Source organism: Salmo salar, chromosome ssa09 (assembly GCF_905237065.1).
Source record: "Salmo salar chromosome ssa09, Ssal_v3.1, whole genome shotgun sequence".
NCBI lineage: Eukaryota > Metazoa > Chordata > Actinopteri > Salmoniformes > Salmonidae > Salmo > Salmo salar.
In genome coordinates this window covers 141,761,786-141,780,236 of record NC_059450.1, presented here as the reverse complement: position 1 = coordinate 141,780,236, position 18,451 = coordinate 141,761,786, and the positions used below count along the sequence as shown (strand labels likewise).

Here is an 18,451-nt window from a genome sequence, read left to right as displayed (position 1 = left end):
TAAAGGTCTGTTTTTGCCTCCTCGTGCGGTGACGTCGATAGACCAGGTCGTGGAATTAGTAGGGTTCCAAGTAGCAGAGGGGTCCAAGTCCAATTGGCAAAATGGGTACAGTGGTCCAAGAAACTGGCCATAGGATCAGCTAACAGTCCAATATGCTATAGATAGCTAACAGACCGCGGTTAGCAGAATGGGCCTTCAGGGGACGTCGCGCCTAATCCGTTGGGATTATGTCGGTATTCCAGTCATGAAGGATCGGCGGGGTTCCGTGCCCCGTACCGGCAGTAGAAGGGGTCCGGATATTGTAGCCGAGGAGTGGGCTTCAGGAGAAGCCCAGGAGCCCTAGCTGGGAGATGGGTCTAGCATGGGCTGGCTCGAGGCTAGTTGGTGCTTGCTCCGGGAGGGAAACGTTAGCCAGGAGTAGTCAACCCGGGTTGCGGTTAGCTAGCTGCCATGATCCAGATGAAAAGGTTCAGAGTTTGCGGTAGGAATCCAGGGATATGGAGAGAGAAATAGGTCCGGTATGCTAGGGTTTAAAACGCGTTGTATGAACTGGCAAGAGCTTTCCGAGCTAAAGGTTAGCTGACTGATAGCAAGTTAGCTAGCTAGCTTCAGTTGAGGTATTCCGGTTCGGAGGTAAATAGAAATACTTTAGAAAAAAACCCATCTTGGATTCGTCTAGAATCTTGGATTGCATCCTACCTGGCAGGCCACTCCTACCAGGTGATATGGACAGGATGTGTCTGCACCACATACATCTTAGCGCTCAGTTCAAAGCCGTCTCCTCTTCTCTCTATACAGCGGCTCAGTCATATCTTCACATGGTCTTTCCTATCATTGCTATGTGGATGACACTCAAGTACATTTCTTCTGACACCCAGGTGGCGACACACATCTCTATGTGCCTGGCAGATATCTCAGCTTGGATATCGGCCAATCACCTCAACAAAATGGATCTGCGCTTCCTCCTGGGGAAGGCGAACCCTCTCCAAGACCTCTCCATCATGGTTGACAACTCCACGTTGTCCCCCTCCCAGAGTGCAAAGAACATTGGCGTGACCCTGAACACCACCCTGTCGTTCTCTGCAAACATCAAAGCAGTGACCCGATCCTGTAGGTTCATGCTCTACAATCTGTAAAGTACGACCTTTCCTCACACAGGAAGAGGTGCAGGTCCTTATCCACGCACTTGTCCTCTCAAGTCTGGACTACTGCAACTCGCTGTTGGCTGGGCTCCCCGCTTGTGCCATCAAACCCCTGCAACTTACTACTAGACCATACATTACTAGACCATGGTACTTCCCTACAGAGAAGCAAGAGGAAATGCCCCTCCTTACCTTCAGGCTAGGCTCAAATTTCTTGAACTGCATATTTGGTTAAGGGCTTGTAAGTAAACATTTCACAGTAAGTTCTACACCGGTTGTATTCAGCGCATGTGACAAATAACATTTGATACCCTATAACCCAACCGGAGTATTTTGTTCTGCCACCTCTCGTCTCGCTCACCCCCACGAGAGGGGAGCTCCCAGTCAACGCTCTTCTCTGGCCTGGCACCCTAATGGTAGAACATCCATCTTCTGGAAACATCTGAAACCCTACCTTTTCAACGAGCATCTTACATAATCCCACAGCCCCCTCCTTTCCACAACTAACCCCCCCAACTAGCACTGAATTTGCTGATAGCTACTTTGAGGAAAAATGTACTATGACTGAGATGTGGTTGTCCCACATAGCCATCTTAAAAATGTATTAACTAAGTCACACTGGATAAGAGTGTCTGCTAAATTACTCAAATATAAAAATTTATTTAAAAAAATAACAATGATGGAAAAGATACGTGTCCAAGAGAATAAAAACATGTTTGGCTTTACATTACATATTTCTCTCACACAAAGCTCTCAGAGACAGGCCATTGCTTATTGAGTTCATTGGATTCAATAAATCTTGCTAGGAGCCAGGCAGAGGCACAGTGTCACCATTTACCATAGATCACTACTTTGGTATGTATACAGGCATCTATGTACACACACACACACTTATGGAGTCAGCCATAGCTCCATAGTCACAGACTCGTGTTACTACAGAAGATTCTAGAACTCTGGAGGAGACACTATAGTTCTTCCATCCTGGTCCTGGGGGGATTCATATAACAGACATCTGAACACAGGCCAGAACTAGGGATGGAGAACAGTGACTTACTTCCTAGAGCAGTGAACTAGGCCAATATTTCAGGTTGTCGTTAGACAGCAAAGCGAAACTGCATGGTGGCTAGGCTACGTAGTGTTCACCTAGCAGATTTTCCCAAACTATGCTGGTGGATTTCCAATTCTCCGCCTGTCAGGACACTACCCTGCCAGGTTCCAGCACACTCAGCGCAATGTATTCCAGAACACGCAAGCACACACACGCAAACATTCGCAGGTGTCCTTTACAATCATTTAGCATTTTCTTTACCGTAATGTAGGTGGGAAAAGCACCTTCTAACTTCCCAAACAAACAATTTGGCTATGACATATTCCCTTGGTGTTTTCCCTAAAGACACAAACACATGCAGGTCTTACCTACAGTCTCCTGGAGGCTCTTATTCCCCGTGGTTCTCCATGCTGGGGGTGTCAGGGGAGGTGGAGGGACACTGCATCTGGGGTGCAGAAGGATCAACATCAGTGTGTGTGTGGTAAGCCCAGTTTTATAAGCCCAGTTTCATAGAATCTGATAGGGCATGACTACTTTGCGTGTGTGGTTTTTCCCTGGAGTGTGTGTGTGGGATGATGCTTTGAATAATGATCTTTGACACACACACACACACACACACACACACACACACACACACACATAATCAGTTACAGAGAATCAATGGGAGGTGTCAGTGTTATTTGTGACATGCGTCGTAAACAACAGGTGTAGACTAAAAGTGAAATGCTTTGTTATGGATCCTTTTCCAACAGAGTAAAAAACAAACAAAACAAAGAATGACACGTAATAAATGCACAGTGAATAACTATAACTGATTATACAGCGAGTAGCAGTAGCGCCGATGTGTCGGGAACAAGGTAATTGAGGTAGCCGTGTACATAAACATATCAACAAAAGTATGTGGACGCCCTTTCAAAATGAGTGGATTTGGCTATTTCAGCCCCCCCCCCCGTTGCTGACAGGTGTATAAAATCGAGCACACAGCCATGCAATATTTATAGACAAACATTGGCAATAGAATGGCCTTACTGAAGAGCGCAGTGACTTAACATGGTACCGTCATAGGATGCAACCTTTCCAACAAGTAAGTTCGTCAAATTTCTGCCCTGCTAGAGCTGCCCCGTCAACTGTAAGTGCTGTTATTGTGAAGTTGAAACGTCTAGGAGCAAACAACGGCTCAGCCGCGAAGTGGTAGGCCACAAAAAAAATAAAAAATAAAATAAGTGTCTGTCCTCAGTTGCAACACTCACTACCGAGTTCCAAACTGCCTCTGAAAGCATTTGATTAGCTGTTTAGCAGTCTTATGACTTAGGGGTAGAAGCTGTTCAGGGTCCTGTTGGTGCAAGGCCTCCTGCAAAATCATTTCAGCCTCTTGAAGAGGAAGAGGCGCTGTCGTGCCCTCTTCACAACTGTGTAGGTGTTTGTGGACCAAGGGTTGGAACCAGTTCAGGGAACAGAACCTAAAAAAAATAACAAATATTTGAGGAACAGAACCCAAACCTGAAACGAAAGTGATCCATCTTCCGGGAACAGAACCTTAATTTTAAAAGCATGGGAAACTTAATACCGTTCCAGAAATATTTTTCCAATCTGACAAAAATTGTAACAAAGTGACTGCGCAAAGCCCTCACTGTCAATCAGAAACTAGCTAGCTAGTCCAACATCAAACCAACTCGAAAGTTCAAAGGCATTCAAAGTTCATCCTGAAAAAAGTCACTCCTCCGTAGGTATAATTCTATGGGCCTAATTCAGATAATACCTATCATAAGATGCCCAGTGCTTCAAGGCAAGCTTCCTCAATTCTCTCTCCTCACCCGCAAAATGTCAGTTAGATCACACCCTACACTGACAGGCAGCACAGTGGGAGTGTCTTTCATTATTATTCAACGATGCTGTTACGGCAAAATACAACTTTCCTATACAGACTAAATCACTTACCCATCGATTTCAGAAAGGAACAATAAAAACCAATACTTTCCCCCCCGTTAGAACAGGTTCAGAACTTTATTTTGCTGGTGGGAAAATTGGAACCAAATTTAAAATAAATATGGTTCCGTTCAGAACGAAACGATTGGAGAATGATTTATGTTCCATCCCCTGGTGTGGAGTACGTTCATTCCTTAGTGATGTGGACACAGGAACTTGAAGCTCTCGACTCGCTCCACTACAGCCCCATCGATCAGCTCCTTTGTCTTGCTGACATTGAGGGAGAGGTTGTTGTCCTGGCACCACACTGCCAGGTCTCTGACCTCCTCCCTATAGGCTGCCTCATCGTCGTCGGTGATTACAACCACTGTCGTGTTGTCAGCAAACTTGACGATGGTGTTGGAGTCGCCCCCGTGAAGACGGTAGGCATGGCGGATGTGTTGTTGCATACCCTCATCGCCTGGGGGCAGCCATCAGGAAGTCCAGGATACAGTCGCAGAGGGAGTAGTTCAGTCTCAGAGCTTGGAGGGGATTATGATGTTGAAGGCTGAGCTGTAGTCAATGATCAGTATTCTTACATTGGCATTCATTTTGTCCAGGTGGGTGCAGGCAGAGTGGGGTGCAATAGAGATTGTGTCATCTGTGGACCTGTTGGGACAGTATACGAATTTGAGTGGGTCCAGGGTGTTTGGGATGATGGTGTTGTACATGTGACATTCAAATTTGAAACTGATGTGAGCAATGAAGAGCCTTTTAAAACATTTCATGGCTTCGTGACAGTCATTCAGGCAGGTTACCTTGACGTTCTTGGGCACAGGGACTTTGGTGGTCTGCTAGAAACAAGTTGGTATTACAGACTGGATTAGGGATAGGTTGAAAGCGTCAGTGAAGACACTTTCCAGCTGGTCAGCGCATGCTCCGAGTATTCCATCGGGCCCCGCGGCCTTGCGAATGTTGACCTGTTTAAAAAAGGTCTTACACACGTCGGCTACAGAGAGCAAGACCTCGCGGTCGGTGAGTGTTTGAGCGAGAAGGAATGAGAGGACAGAGAGATGTGGTTCTCTGTGAGTGTGAGACTATATGTATTGCCCTTCAACAAGTGGCATTTCACTCCTCTTTCCTCTCCAGCCAAGAGAAGACAACAGGTATTGCAAGCACTTCAACTCAGATATTTCTGCAGCTCACCCTTCCTCTCCCATCCCCCCTCACTCCTGCATAAAAAACGGTGTGCAGGTGAGGTTGGAAGCCCAAAAGGGCTTATATGAAAACCCCACAAGCCGCCCCTCCCCCCAAAAAAGGTTGTTCAAATCAGTTAAACAAAGCATATTAATTATAAAATTGTACATAATATACTCAGTACGCACATACCACAACATTACCCTGCTGTTTACATAAAGCACATGTATTACACCACCTCCGTCATTTAAAGGGCTATATCCACTCAGTATGGGCAGAGGAAATGTAAACTCTGTGGTATGGTAGATAAACATATTGCAGGCACACACACGAGGAGGAAGGCTGCAGACTTCCTGTGTTTTCCCAATGGCAAAGATGGCCAATCTTGTTAAGGAGGGCGTGACCCTGGGCAGCCCAGGAAAACATGTCAGAGTTCAGTTGTGTGTTTTTGTCTGTCTGTTCACTACACAGTGACACTCAGGATGGAACACATTACCCACCTTAAGGGACTGGACAAATTCACAGAAAGAGAGAATGAAATGGCCGTAATCAAATATACTGCACGCAGTCATGCACACAGTCCATTCTGAGTTTCTCCAGAATAGGGTTTGGAAATGGACAGCTGAACACGTCAAACAAACAAGCAGACACACACAGCAAAAACCCCTAGAAGCGGCAGACTCATGCTCATTCCAGGAACTGTGTGGCTGTCGCAGTACTGATACGATCTTGTAGTCTGGAGAGTCAATGTTTAACTGACTGGATGGATTCATGGGGATCTGGGCTTATCAAAGCTCTCACATCACATGACCCAATACATCCAAGAGCTGTGTGTTTCTCAGTCTGACAGAGTCATCTTTTATGTGTGTGTCTGACTGAGTATACGGTTCATTGTCGTCTGTCCATCCATGTCAGTATCGCTCTACCAGGAAACCCTGATGCTAAACGCTAACCAACACACCAAACCCCTAGCAACACAGCCCACAAATCAAATGTTATATTTGTCACATGCTTCGTAAACAACAGTTGTAGACTAACAGAGAAATGCTTACTTAAGGGACCTTCCCAACAATGCAGAGAAATATAGAAAAAAATAATGAGTAATGATAACTTGGCTATATACACTGGGTACCAGTACTGAGTCGATGTGCGGGGAATAAGGTAATTTAGGTAGACATGTACATATATGTAGGGTTAAGTTACTAGGCAACAGGATAGATAGACAGTAAGAGCGGCGTATGTGATGAGTCAAAATAATTAGTGCAAAAAGGGTCAATGCAGATAGTTAAATCAATAGCTACCAGGACTAACTACACTAAACAAAAATATAAACACAACATTATTCCAATAAAAGATCCCAGACATTTTCCATACGCACAAAAAGCTTATTTAACATGTGTTTACATCCCTGTTAGTGATCATTTCTCCTTTGACAAAATAATCCATCCACCTGACAGGTGTGGCATATCAAGAAGCTGATTAAACAGTATGATCACTAAACAGGTGCACCTTGTGCTGGGGACAATAAAAGGCCACTAAAAATGTGCAGTTGTCACACAACACAATGCCACAGATGTCTTCAAGTTGAGGGAACGTTCAATTGGCATGCTGACTGCAGGAATGTCCACCAGAGCCGTTGCCAGAGATTTGAAAGTTAATTTCTCTACCATAAGCCACCTCCAACATTGTTTTAGAGAATTTGGCAGTATGTCCAACCAGCCTCACAACCGCGGACCACATGTAACCACGCCAGCCCAGGACCTCCACATCCAGCTTCTTCACCTGCGGGGTCGTCTGAGACCAGCCACCTGGACAGCTGATGAAACTGTGGGTTTGCACAACCTAATAATTTCTGCCCAAACTGTCAGAAACCATCTCAGGGAAGCTCATCTGCGTGCTCGTCCTCCTCACCAAGGTCTTGACCAGACTGTAGTTCGGCGTCGTAACCGACTTCAGTGGGCAAATGCGCATCGTCGATGGCCCCTAGAGAAGTGTACTCTTCACAAATGAATCCCGGTTTCAACTGTACTGGGAAGATGGCAGGCAACGTGTATGTCGTCGTGTGGGCAAGCAGTGAGCTGATGTCAACATTGTGAACAGAGTGCCCAATGGTGGCGGTGGGGTTATGGTATGGGCAGGCATAAGCTACGGACAATGAACACAATTGCATTTTAATCAATGGCACATAGATACTGTGACGAATTCCTGAGGCCCATTGATCGTGTCATTCATCAGACAACATCACCTCATGTTTCAGCATGATAATGCACAGCCCCATGTCGCAAGGATCTGTATACAATTTCTGGAAGCTGAACATGTCCCAATTCTTCCATGGCCTGCATACTCACCAGACGTCACCCATGGAGCATGCTTGGAATACTCTGGATCGACAGCGTGCTCCAGTTCAAGTCAATATCCAGTAACTTCACACAGCCATTGAAGAGGAGTGGGACATCATGCCACAGTTCATAATCAACAGCCTGATCAGCTCTATGTGAAGGAGATGTCGAGCTGCATGAGGCAAATGCAGTCACACCAGATACTGACTTTCTGATCCACGCCCCTAAACATGTTTAGGGCATCTGTGACCAACATAGCATATCTGTATTGACAGTCATGTGAAATCAATAGATTAGGGTCTTATGCATTTATTTCAATTGACGGATTTCCTTATATGAACTGTAACTCAGTAAAATGTTAGAAATGTTTTCATGTTGCTTTAATATTTTTGTTCAGCATATTTAGCAGTCTTATGGCAGAGACACAGGCGAGCAGTTATTGATCCATTCCTGTAAACCAGCACACCCCCTCTACTAGAGACGAGGAGACTAGAAATAGATCCATCGTCCGTCTAATCTGCCTGGAACCCCAGTAAAAAAGGGGCATTGTTGTTCAAGCGTGCTTTGCAGGCTAAAACAACACTGGGCTCTTCACTGAATCAATGGCTAACTAGCGGGCAGGCTCATGGCGCTAGTCGAACAACGACAGCGTGACGTAGCACTATGCACAAAGCCGTGGTGGATGATGCAGGTCTGGGTGCTGCTCTGAGCGTAGATGCTTACACAGACAGAAAGCCTTCACACGCACCCAGTATACACTTTCTCAAAATAGTCCTAATTAATCTAAGATAAACATTAATGGCATATTTCTTGAGTTAAGTTTTTGCCGAGGAGTTCTTAGTCGCTCAATTTTGCATCTGACAAAGATGTTTGGTGCAGTATTTCTCAAGTGAAAAAAATATGCATGAGGACAAATCGTCTCTCGTTGAATGACAGGCGCTTCCTCTAAGAATCCCTACTGTTGACCAATCGCCGAAGAGGGAGGTTGTAGACTTTGGATACCGACTTTGGCTTGCCTCAAGGAAAAAAAAAAGAGAATGTGCTCAAACAGTTCAAAGTCCAAAGCAAACAAAAATGTCACAAAATCTCAATATCCGCACAAACTATTCCAAACGGTTTTGGCTGGGAAGCATGCAGACACCTTCATCCAATTATGATTGAAGTTTTTTACTTCTTAAAATAGGAACATTTTCTATAACTTTGACTTTGGAAAAGTGGAGTAGGTGGTGTAGATCCGGAGGAAAACCACAAATTGAATGCCTTTTTAGATGAAGTTCACGGGGGTGTAGAATTTCCATAGGTACGTAACAGCCCATTTCACCTTGTCTAGAGAACACTTCCTACATGACATGAAAACAGACACGCGTCAACTGACTAGATCTGAAGACCCACCAGCCAGAGACACACCACAACCTAATCTGCCACCTTTAAAGAACTCCCAAACTGTTCCACTCTTATCACTGTACCAACGCCACACTGGCAGCCTGGCTCAGTCACAGACCCTTTCTACCACTTACCTTTCCCATCACCCATCCCCTCTGTGGTATGCAAGGAATGCAGATTCTGAGGGGTGAATCATCACACCCTCCCCACCCAACTCTGTCTCCCTCTCTTCACCCCCCACTGACCCCACTCCTTACCCATGTCCTGCTACCCCCCACCCTCTTAACTATACCACCCCCCTTTCATTACATTCCAAAATGGCACCCTCTGAAGCGCAGTCTCACCATCTCAACACTGTGGAATTGTCTTCTTATATCACTGGAGGCTGCTGAGGGGAGAATAGCTCATAATAAAACAATGCCTCAATACACACTTAGTAGTGATAGTACCTTCAAACCATGAGTGTCTCAGAGTACAACGATCCACTTACTGTTTCCTCAAGCTAGAGCTGTTGTCCTTCCACCTGAGAGCCATTGGAGATCCATTCAAAATGCTGCATTTACAACAGTCTCCATATAGCATGCATTAAGACCCAGACTAGGCTTAATATCTGGGTCTGAGTTAGGGTTATATATCTGATAACTGAGTCTCAGTTGAGCATGCTTTTAAACCAGGACTAGGCTTAATATCTGGGTCTGGGTTAGGGTTATATATCTGATAACTGAGTCTCAGTTGAGCATGCTTTTAAACCACGACTAGGCTGGGTCTGGGAAAACTGGCCCTGGTAGTTGTACTCTTCACATCCTCTCAGCAACAACTAGACAAGATGGTGCCGACAGACATGGAAGCTCTGCTTCTAGCTCCTAAGCAACTTTGAACACGCATTTCGCTACACCGCAATAACATCTGCTAAATATGTACAGTACCAGTCAAAAGTTTGGACAAACCTACACATTCAAGGTTTTTTCTTTATTTTTACTATTTTCTGCCAAGAGTGTGCAAAGCTGTCATCATGGCAAAGGGTGGCTACTTTTAAGAATCTCAAATATATTTTGATTTGATTAACACTTGTTTACTACATGATTCCATATGTAATTTCATAGTTGATGTTTTCACTACTTTTCTACAATGTAGAAAATAGTAAAAATAAAGAAAAACCCTTGAATGAGTAGGTGGTACCAATAACATCTGCTAAATATGTATGAACTCAGAGGATCCTTTAGTCTTAATCACACACTGATCTCAGTGATCAAGAGCACACTCCCTCTCACACACACAGGAATGCAACATAACACACATTACGCTCTCACCAAACACACACAGGTCCTCAAGGGGGCTTTACAGAGGACCCTGCGTCATCACGGCCTGGCCGTAAACAAAAGACCTTGGTCTGTCCAACAAGCACGATACACAGCCACACTAGGACACTCATGAACCTCGACACATATTACCGCTCTGCTTAGATTAGTACACAATCACACACTTATAGTCCATACATTTGAATTATCTAAGAGAACTGTGATGATGGTGTGAGAGGAATGTGTGCGTGTTTCTCTCTTTACCTTAACCCTGTTCTTCTCCCAGATGGGAGGGGGCTGTGTGTGATGGGGATATAGTTGTCAGAGTTCCCCTGGACGTTGTAAATCAGTTACCTTCTGCCTGCCTGCCTGACTGACTGAACAAAGGTCTGGCCCAGCCTAGGACATGGTGCACCGCACTCCCCCCCACACACACACACACACACACACGGGTGAGATGAAGGAGTAGCAGACATTTCCATGATGTCTGCTCACCAGCGCACAAATACTAGCACAATATACCGTACGTTTACATGTACATTAAAATCCACATGTGCACGTTTTTGTGTAGGTGTCACACAACACGCCTTACCTGTATGGGTGATGTACAGTATTTGGTTAAGAACAGCCAGAGGTCAGGTGGTAAACAACAGGCAGATGAGGGAGAGGAAATGCAGCCCAGACGGACCAAAGTGTCCAGGCCGGGTGGGTCATCTCACACAGCAGGGCAGGAGAGAGAAGGTTATGGGGTTTCTTCACCTTAATACAACTAGAAAATATTCCAATGTCATCAACTGAAAAAGTCCCTGACTGTATATACACACTCTGTATACACACAGAGAGTAGGTAGGCGGCAGGTAGCCTAGTGGTAAGAGCGTTGGGCCGTTAACCAGAAGGTCGCCGGTTCGAATACCCGAGCCGACAATGTGAGAAAAAAATATGTCTGTGTGCCCTTGAACAAGGCACTTCACCCTTATTCGCTCCAGGGGCACAGTACTACTACTACTATGGCTGACCCTGTAAAACAACACATTTCACTGCACCTATTTGGGTCACATATGACAGTATGTTTTGTAAGGTTCACTAAAAGTACAGTACATACATCTGTGTGTGTTGTGTGCGTAACTGTAGCAGTGTCCAGCCTTAAGGCGGCATTGTCATGGTGAGTAGGGCAGTGTCACTCCCTCAAGTTACAGAGAAGAGTCTAAACCTCCAGGCCAGGACCACATCCCTCTTCTCTACCTCGGTCTACCCTTGCATGACGACTCAAACTGAATTCTTCCGCTACTCTATGTTGAAGTCACTTGCAGTGATGTCAAAATGAGGAGTGCTGTACAAAACAAAGCCATTAGCGATTGGATCATGTCTAACCAAAGTATCAAAGCCAATGACGAATTTACAATACAGAGCTTTACTCACAGGTGTTCTGGCTTTGGCCCAACCCATTGGTTTCTGTGACCAATCAAAATGATTAGAATGTGTCTGCATTCTAGAAATTGTCAGGGAGGTACTCAGATTCAGACTTATTGCGGAGAATAAACTCACATCCGTGGGCATAGCATTTGGCCAGAGCAAGGAGTTTGGGTAGCCTGGGAAAGTCTACCCCTCTCATCAAACTCTTCTTGCCTCACTTCTCTTTCTCTACAGTATAGCCATCCAACCCCCATTCTACACCAAGCAAACCTCAATCCAACCCCCATTCTATACTAACCCTCAATTCAAAACTAGATCTGTTTATGCCCTTTGCATTTCTTTCCTTCCATTGACCCCTCAACCTTTTCCTCTCCTTTACAAAACAAACGAATATATATAAATAAAATAAACCTTCCTTTTCAATACCTCCCCTTCGATCCTCCTTTATTTTTTGCCTGCATAGCTGTACCACTCCTTTCTCCCTGATGTTCATTGCTCCTCCCTCCCTCGCTCCTCTCTGAATTCCTCTGCAGGTCTTGGCTTGTGAAGCAGGAAAGAGGAGAATTGCATGAGGCTGCTGTTCTCTCTGGTTCTCTTACTGGACATGTCACACTTCCTATATGTCTGCCTGTCCTGTATATGCTCAGATATTTAAGCACCACTATATGTGTAAACCTATCTACTGTATATATCTGTATGCAGGTGACCTCACCTGAGGATATTAAGCCACAGAAGGTAGTTGGCTCATGGGATACGACTGTTTGATGGGGCATGACACACACCTACCCCAAACATACACACACAGGAGCACAGCTGCTCACACACTGGCTTCCTTTCAGATTTCCAACAAGCCATCAACGGCTGTGAGGGGTGATTCCATTTGACTGTGACAGCAGGAAGTGTGTGTGTGTGTGTGTGTGTGTGTGAGAACCAGTTAGGGAGCGAGGGGACAGTTGAGGAGGATGGTGCGTGGGTGGCAGCAGTATTTGAAGACACAGGTGTCTCATTCCTTTAACAAGAGCACGGACTACTGTACAAAACACACCTGACCTCAACTGTATTGTATAAACAGGCAGGTGGGGAGTACATTTCCCTGAAGAGTGTTTCGGTACAGTAAAATGTATTTTAATGAATAGAGAAAAGGAAAGAGGATGAAGAGAGAGGAGGAGGATGAGAGGTGGGAGATGGCAGAACACCAGCAGGGGTCTCTGAGATGGAGAAGGGGATGACAATCCCAAGCTAGCTGAAATGGATGGAATCCAGATGAGGAAATCCAGAAAAAATACATTCAATTCTACAACCACCTAAAAGGAAGTGATTCCCAAACTTTACATTACAAAGCCATCACCTACAGAGAGATGAACCTGGAGAAGAGTCCCCTAAGCAAGCTGGTCCTGGGGCTCTGTTCACAAACACACCCCACAGAGCCCTGGGACAGCAACACAATTAGACCCAACCAACTCATGAGAAAACAAAAAGTTAATTACTTGACACATTGGAAAGAATTCACAAAAATAAATTTTTTAAAAATAAATAATAATACAGTACACAGTGGAAGAATACCGGACCACTGTGACTGACCCAAACTAAAGGAAAGCTTTGACTCTGTACAGACTCAGTGAGCATAGCCTTGCTATAGAGCAAACTAGAATGCTATTTGGCCCTAAACAGAGAGTACACAGTGGCAGAATACCTGACCACCGTGACTGACCCAAACTAAAAGGAAAGCTTTGACTATGTACAGACTCAGTGAGCATAGCCTTGCTATTGAGAAAGGCCGCTGAAGGCAGACCTGACTTTCAAGAGAAGACAGGCTATGCACACTGCCCACAAAATGAGGTGGAAACTGAGCTGCACTTCCTAAACTCCTGCCAAATGTATAACCATATTAGAGACACAGATTTCCCTCAGATTACACAGACCCACAAAGAATTTGAAAACAAACCCGATTTTGATAAACTTCCATATCTACTGGGTGAAATACCACAGAGTGCCATCACTGCAGCAAGATTTGTGACCTGTTGCCACAAGAAAAGGGCAACCAGTGAAGAACAAACACCATTGTAAATACAACCCATATTTATGTTTATTTATTTTCCCTTGTGAACTTTAACCATTTGCATATTATTACAACACTGTATATAGACAATGACATTTTTAATGTCTATTCTTTGGAACTTCTGTGAGTGTAATGTTTACTGTTCTTTATTTCACTTTTGTATATTATCTACTTCACTTGCGTTGGCAATGTTAACATGTTTCCCATGCCGAGAGAGAGAGAGAGAGCAACACACACACTGCAACTGGCTAATTTAAAGGTGTAGGAACTGTAGAAACCAGTCCTTTTAGCTATCACTGTTCACTATGAGGAGATCAAAGTTCTCATGAGACGGAGATCTTTTCTTAACTTTTACTCCGTCATTAAGTTTCTTAGGAGAGGCCTGGTTGTGGAGTAAATAGCAGGTTGTCTAAAGGGCTGCATTGTTAAGGAGACTGACGTCAGTAGTGTTATCAGTGCCCCCCCCCACCCCACTACCTCAGAGGGGGCTTGAGAACAGCCCCGCCGAACATGGGGCAGCCTGGCCCACTGCCAGATTAAAAATCTCCCCTCTGTTTCCCACAGGGTTAACAGACCAACTCAAAATAACACTATCCTTCAAGAGAGAACTAAATAGAAGTCCAATTGATTAGTAGACACTCATTTCAATGAGAAGCTACAGTAAATACTTATAATTATCTGTGTACAATCAGTGCTCCAAATGTCAACTAAATCATGACATGTTCACTAATGATCCTCGCTTTCTGCACTATTGAACACAGTGCAATCACGAGGCTACACACACAAACACTTATAATAGTTTAATATTATCACTCACAGACAATTCAGATCTAACCTCTCTTTCCAATAAGTGCATTAAAGCTCTGAAATATAATTTGTTCTGCAGTCATGGCCACCCTCTGGGCAAACTCTTAAAATAGTGTGTGTGTTTGTGTGTGTGTGTGTGTGTGTGTAGAGCACAGCTACTATAACTGTGTGTTTCGGTGTGCGTGTCTGTGCTTGTGTACTGTATGTGGAAATAAGTCAAGTGTGTGTATTAAGTGTTTATGCAGACAAATTGCCCCCTCGGAGGAACAGAGCTCTCTCTCACATGACTGAGAGAAATGCTCCATTCATGGCTCCAGTCGCCACCACCTCTTCCCTAGACCCCGTGTGTTAGTGCTCCGGGGGGCTGTGTGTGTGTGTGTGTTGTAATTGGCTCTCATAGCCACACTATAGTAGACACACACTCCTATTTGTGTCCCTGACGGTCCCCTGACCTGTGACATCATGGCTCCCTCGTCTCGTCCGGCTGGGAAGCTTACTGACTTACTGTCACATGGTGCTTGGGTCCCAGCCAGGCACTGATTCACAAAACCAACACCACTGCACACACACAGTCTGAATCCAATGATTATTTAGACAATAATAGAGCAATGGGAATTGTGTGTGGAGTGAGATGGTAAAAAAAAAAAAAGAAGAGAGAAAAATGTCTGAGCTGTAACACGTGTCAATTCCGTTGTCTTATCTTGAATGGGAGTGAAACGGGTGTGTGGACCAAATGTACACATCTCAGTCATACAGTGAAGCTAAGTCACACACTGTATCCACTTTAACCACTATAGAATATGCTGCCAAATAATTAGACCTGGCCTACTTAAAAATGCACTATTCAAAAATCGCTCCACCATTTCCTGGTCGCTAAAATTCAAATAGTTTGCCGAATTTCAGTATATGTGACAAAACAGTATAATCATTGTGCCATCTAAATCACTGTAAAATATCTTTACCATAACCAAAAATACAGCATTTTCAGCTGTTTAAACCTGGTGTACACAACCTAAAGTAAAAGATGCAAAAATGAAACTTAAGACAGGGAAGCATAGAAATACTGCACATGACAGATCTAACACGTCTTAGACTTGTTTTCAACGAGAATGACAGATCTATAACTTATATTTCTATGTTAACTTCGTCAGGTCGCCCAAAAGGTTCATATTGCTGCCCAAGGGAGAAAATCTGAGATACATACATGCTCAAACTCGCGTGAGCATTTGAGTTCATGAAATATAAGTGAAATTGCATCTAAAATTACGACACTTAACTAATATTTTAAAAGACAGGTAAGGTGTCATCACATTGGCTAAGCAATAACTATATCAAAGTCTCAAAGACATAGGCCAGTTGGAATTATAGTACTAGACATTTGTTTTTTGTCACCAAGTGTGATCGGAGGTAGCCTATCCAAGTGCTGGCAGAGGCCTACAAGCTGACAAAGTGGGGCAAAAAGGTCTGGCGAAAATGACAATGTGCTACTACAATTACTTGAATAACATATTCATACATTTTTGGGGACATGGCAGACAGTCATCTATAACGGCATTGACAGGCTGGCAGTCACGACTCAACTCCCGAAATGCACTATCCACCGGTGAACTGCTCAATTCTACCCAGCCTCTCCAGAAACTTCCCGGTTTTAAAACTACCGCGAGACAAAGGTCGATGCGACTTGCCCTATTTTACCACTCTGTCAATGTTCCACGGCGGGATTCCCTTCCGTTTGACACCGCGAAGGCATAGATTACATAAACAATACATCCTGACAGAAAAACGATGCTACCGAGTGTAGTTTAAACATGTCCCCACCGTGTGGTCCGTAGGCTGAGTCAACCCGTGGTTCTGTACAGGCTGAGATGAGAAACAGGCGAAAAGCAGCAGCGACTGCGTCAAACCCGAGTAATGACAAGTCACCAAAGAAAAATTGAAAACGACACTTAACATACCCAGTTGCATTGTAAATAAATAGCCTAATCATTTTGAGATTAAACATGTCGCTGCTTTCAACGGCCCATATTAATAAACGACTACAATCCGATGATATGTTGGATCGTCTACCGAACTCGGGGGGGTTGTAGTACACATGGTCCCTGGTGTGGAAGATACTTAACGGATGAGAACAGTAGGGATGAGGGTGTTCAGAGAGCAAACCAATCATGAAACTCGTTTCGAAACGTTGCCGATTGTTTAACAAAAATAGGAATATTTTCCCGACAAAAGTGCAAATGTGGTTTATAACTTCAAACAACAATCTGGGTGAGGTCTCGACACAACGTAACACTTCAACTCCACCTCGGTCGATTTGCCCAATGACTCCATGTACTCTAGCCTACTAATTCTAGGTAGCGAAGGAATTGTGCCAGGGACTTACCTTGAGTTATATTCTTGTTGGGAATAGGAAAATAACGACCGTACAAATGAGGAAATAGGCCTAGTTAAGTTGTTTTCTCTCGATTGAATCCACAAGAACGACAGTTCGGCTTTAGGAAAATAATATGCCTATGCGTGGCAAGAAGAGCCGTGAGAGCCCGCTGTCTTCTCCCTGCAGGACAATGCGGCCAGGTAGGCAGATCGGCGTTGGCTTCCTGTTTTTCAGAAGGTGAAACGCACAGCTCAGCTGCTGTTCGTTTTTTTCTTATTCTCTCCCCTCCCTGCGTAGCCTACACTGTTCTTGCAGCCGCCTAGTGCTCAGCCGGCTTTGCGTCTCCTATGTTCGTATCCCCGGCATGAAACTTCGGGCCAGAGATTTCACCCGGAAACACAAAGTTCTGAAACCTCTCCAACTAATTGAGATGGGGGGAAAACGCGAGTGGAATTTGCCAGTTGAAACATTCCAACGTTGCCGAAGGCGCGTCGATTATCCCGGTGTATTATTTTGGGAGGGGGTCGCGTGTTGACTTGAGCCAGTCATTATTCCGGGCTTTCTGTGCCAGCTGGTGCCTGCCTAGTTGTGATGCTGTGTTAAAATAATAGGTACACTATGCCTTATTTTGAATGCTAATAACTGTAAAGGCAGTGCATTAATATATAGCTTAGCCTACTATGAATAGGCCTACATAACCAACATGTTGCCCCAAATAGTCCACATTAAACTAGGCTACATGATTCATCATGGTTATGACTTAAACCGTCTCAAAGAAAGTAATGGTAAGCCAGGGGTATTTGTTAGATATTATTAATTGAATAATAATGTTTGCACCATGCAACACAAGTCAGTTGCCTCATCATCAATTGAAGGGGCAGCAAGTTGACCCTTTGGCAACTTGGTCGTATGTCCTCTGATCAATCATATTTTGTCAAGCACAGTGGCAAAACGCAGGAAAAAAAATATTATTTGGTCAGATACATTAGTCCACTGTTGAAGCAGGGAGAAAAGTAACCGATTAATGAAAGAGCTGTGTCGCCCCCTGCTGGCCTGCTTATATAAACGAATACATTTTCTTACGTCATTCTTGACCGAGAACAGGGGTGCGTTCAGTTCGATTCAATGTTTGCTACGTTGAGTGAAGGTTTGTACTGAACGACGGGTTTCCCCAAAACAGTGAGCATCGTTCTTCAACAGCCTTTGAGGTACGTTTGCTCCCTTTTGGTAAGTTTGCAACAAAGTGTGGCCTGATTAATATGGGTCTGACCATTTGAAATAGCAAAACCAATGCAGCATACCATATGGTAATCCCCCTCTGGACCGCCATAATCACAAAGATTTTCAACTGGTCGTTTAGTACCGTTTCCGTTTAAATCAACGTTGAACACCGTCATACTGAACACACCCCATGAGTGAGTTTAGGAAACGAGATAATGGCTGGCTGTCTCAGAACTAACCAGTAGTGTTCCAGAGATGGCCAAATGCT

The 18,451-nt window shown here is 44.4% G+C and overlaps 1 protein-coding gene across 7 annotated transcripts in view; it reads right to left on the bottom strand.

The window, feature by feature from the left end:
• Positions 1-17,404, bottom strand: part of LOC106613172 (phosphatidylinositol 4,5-bisphosphate 3-kinase catalytic subunit beta isoform) — a 74,179-nt gene extending 56,775 nt beyond the window's left edge. For 2 of the 7 annotated variants that reach the window (XM_045724730.1, XM_045724733.1), the window contains exons 1-2: positions 16,972-17,403; positions 2,559-2,635 (exon numbers count right to left, since the gene is read on the bottom strand). The gene's annotated coding sequence lies outside the window, so the exon portion shown is untranslated. Of the gene's footprint in view, positions 1-2,558; positions 2,636-7,640; positions 7,744-16,971 lie in introns of those variants that run through there. The other 5 variants (XM_045724734.1, XM_045724731.1, XM_045724732.1 and 2 more) reach the window with 5 other exon arrangements.
• Positions 17,405-18,451: the final 1,047 nt, after the last annotated feature.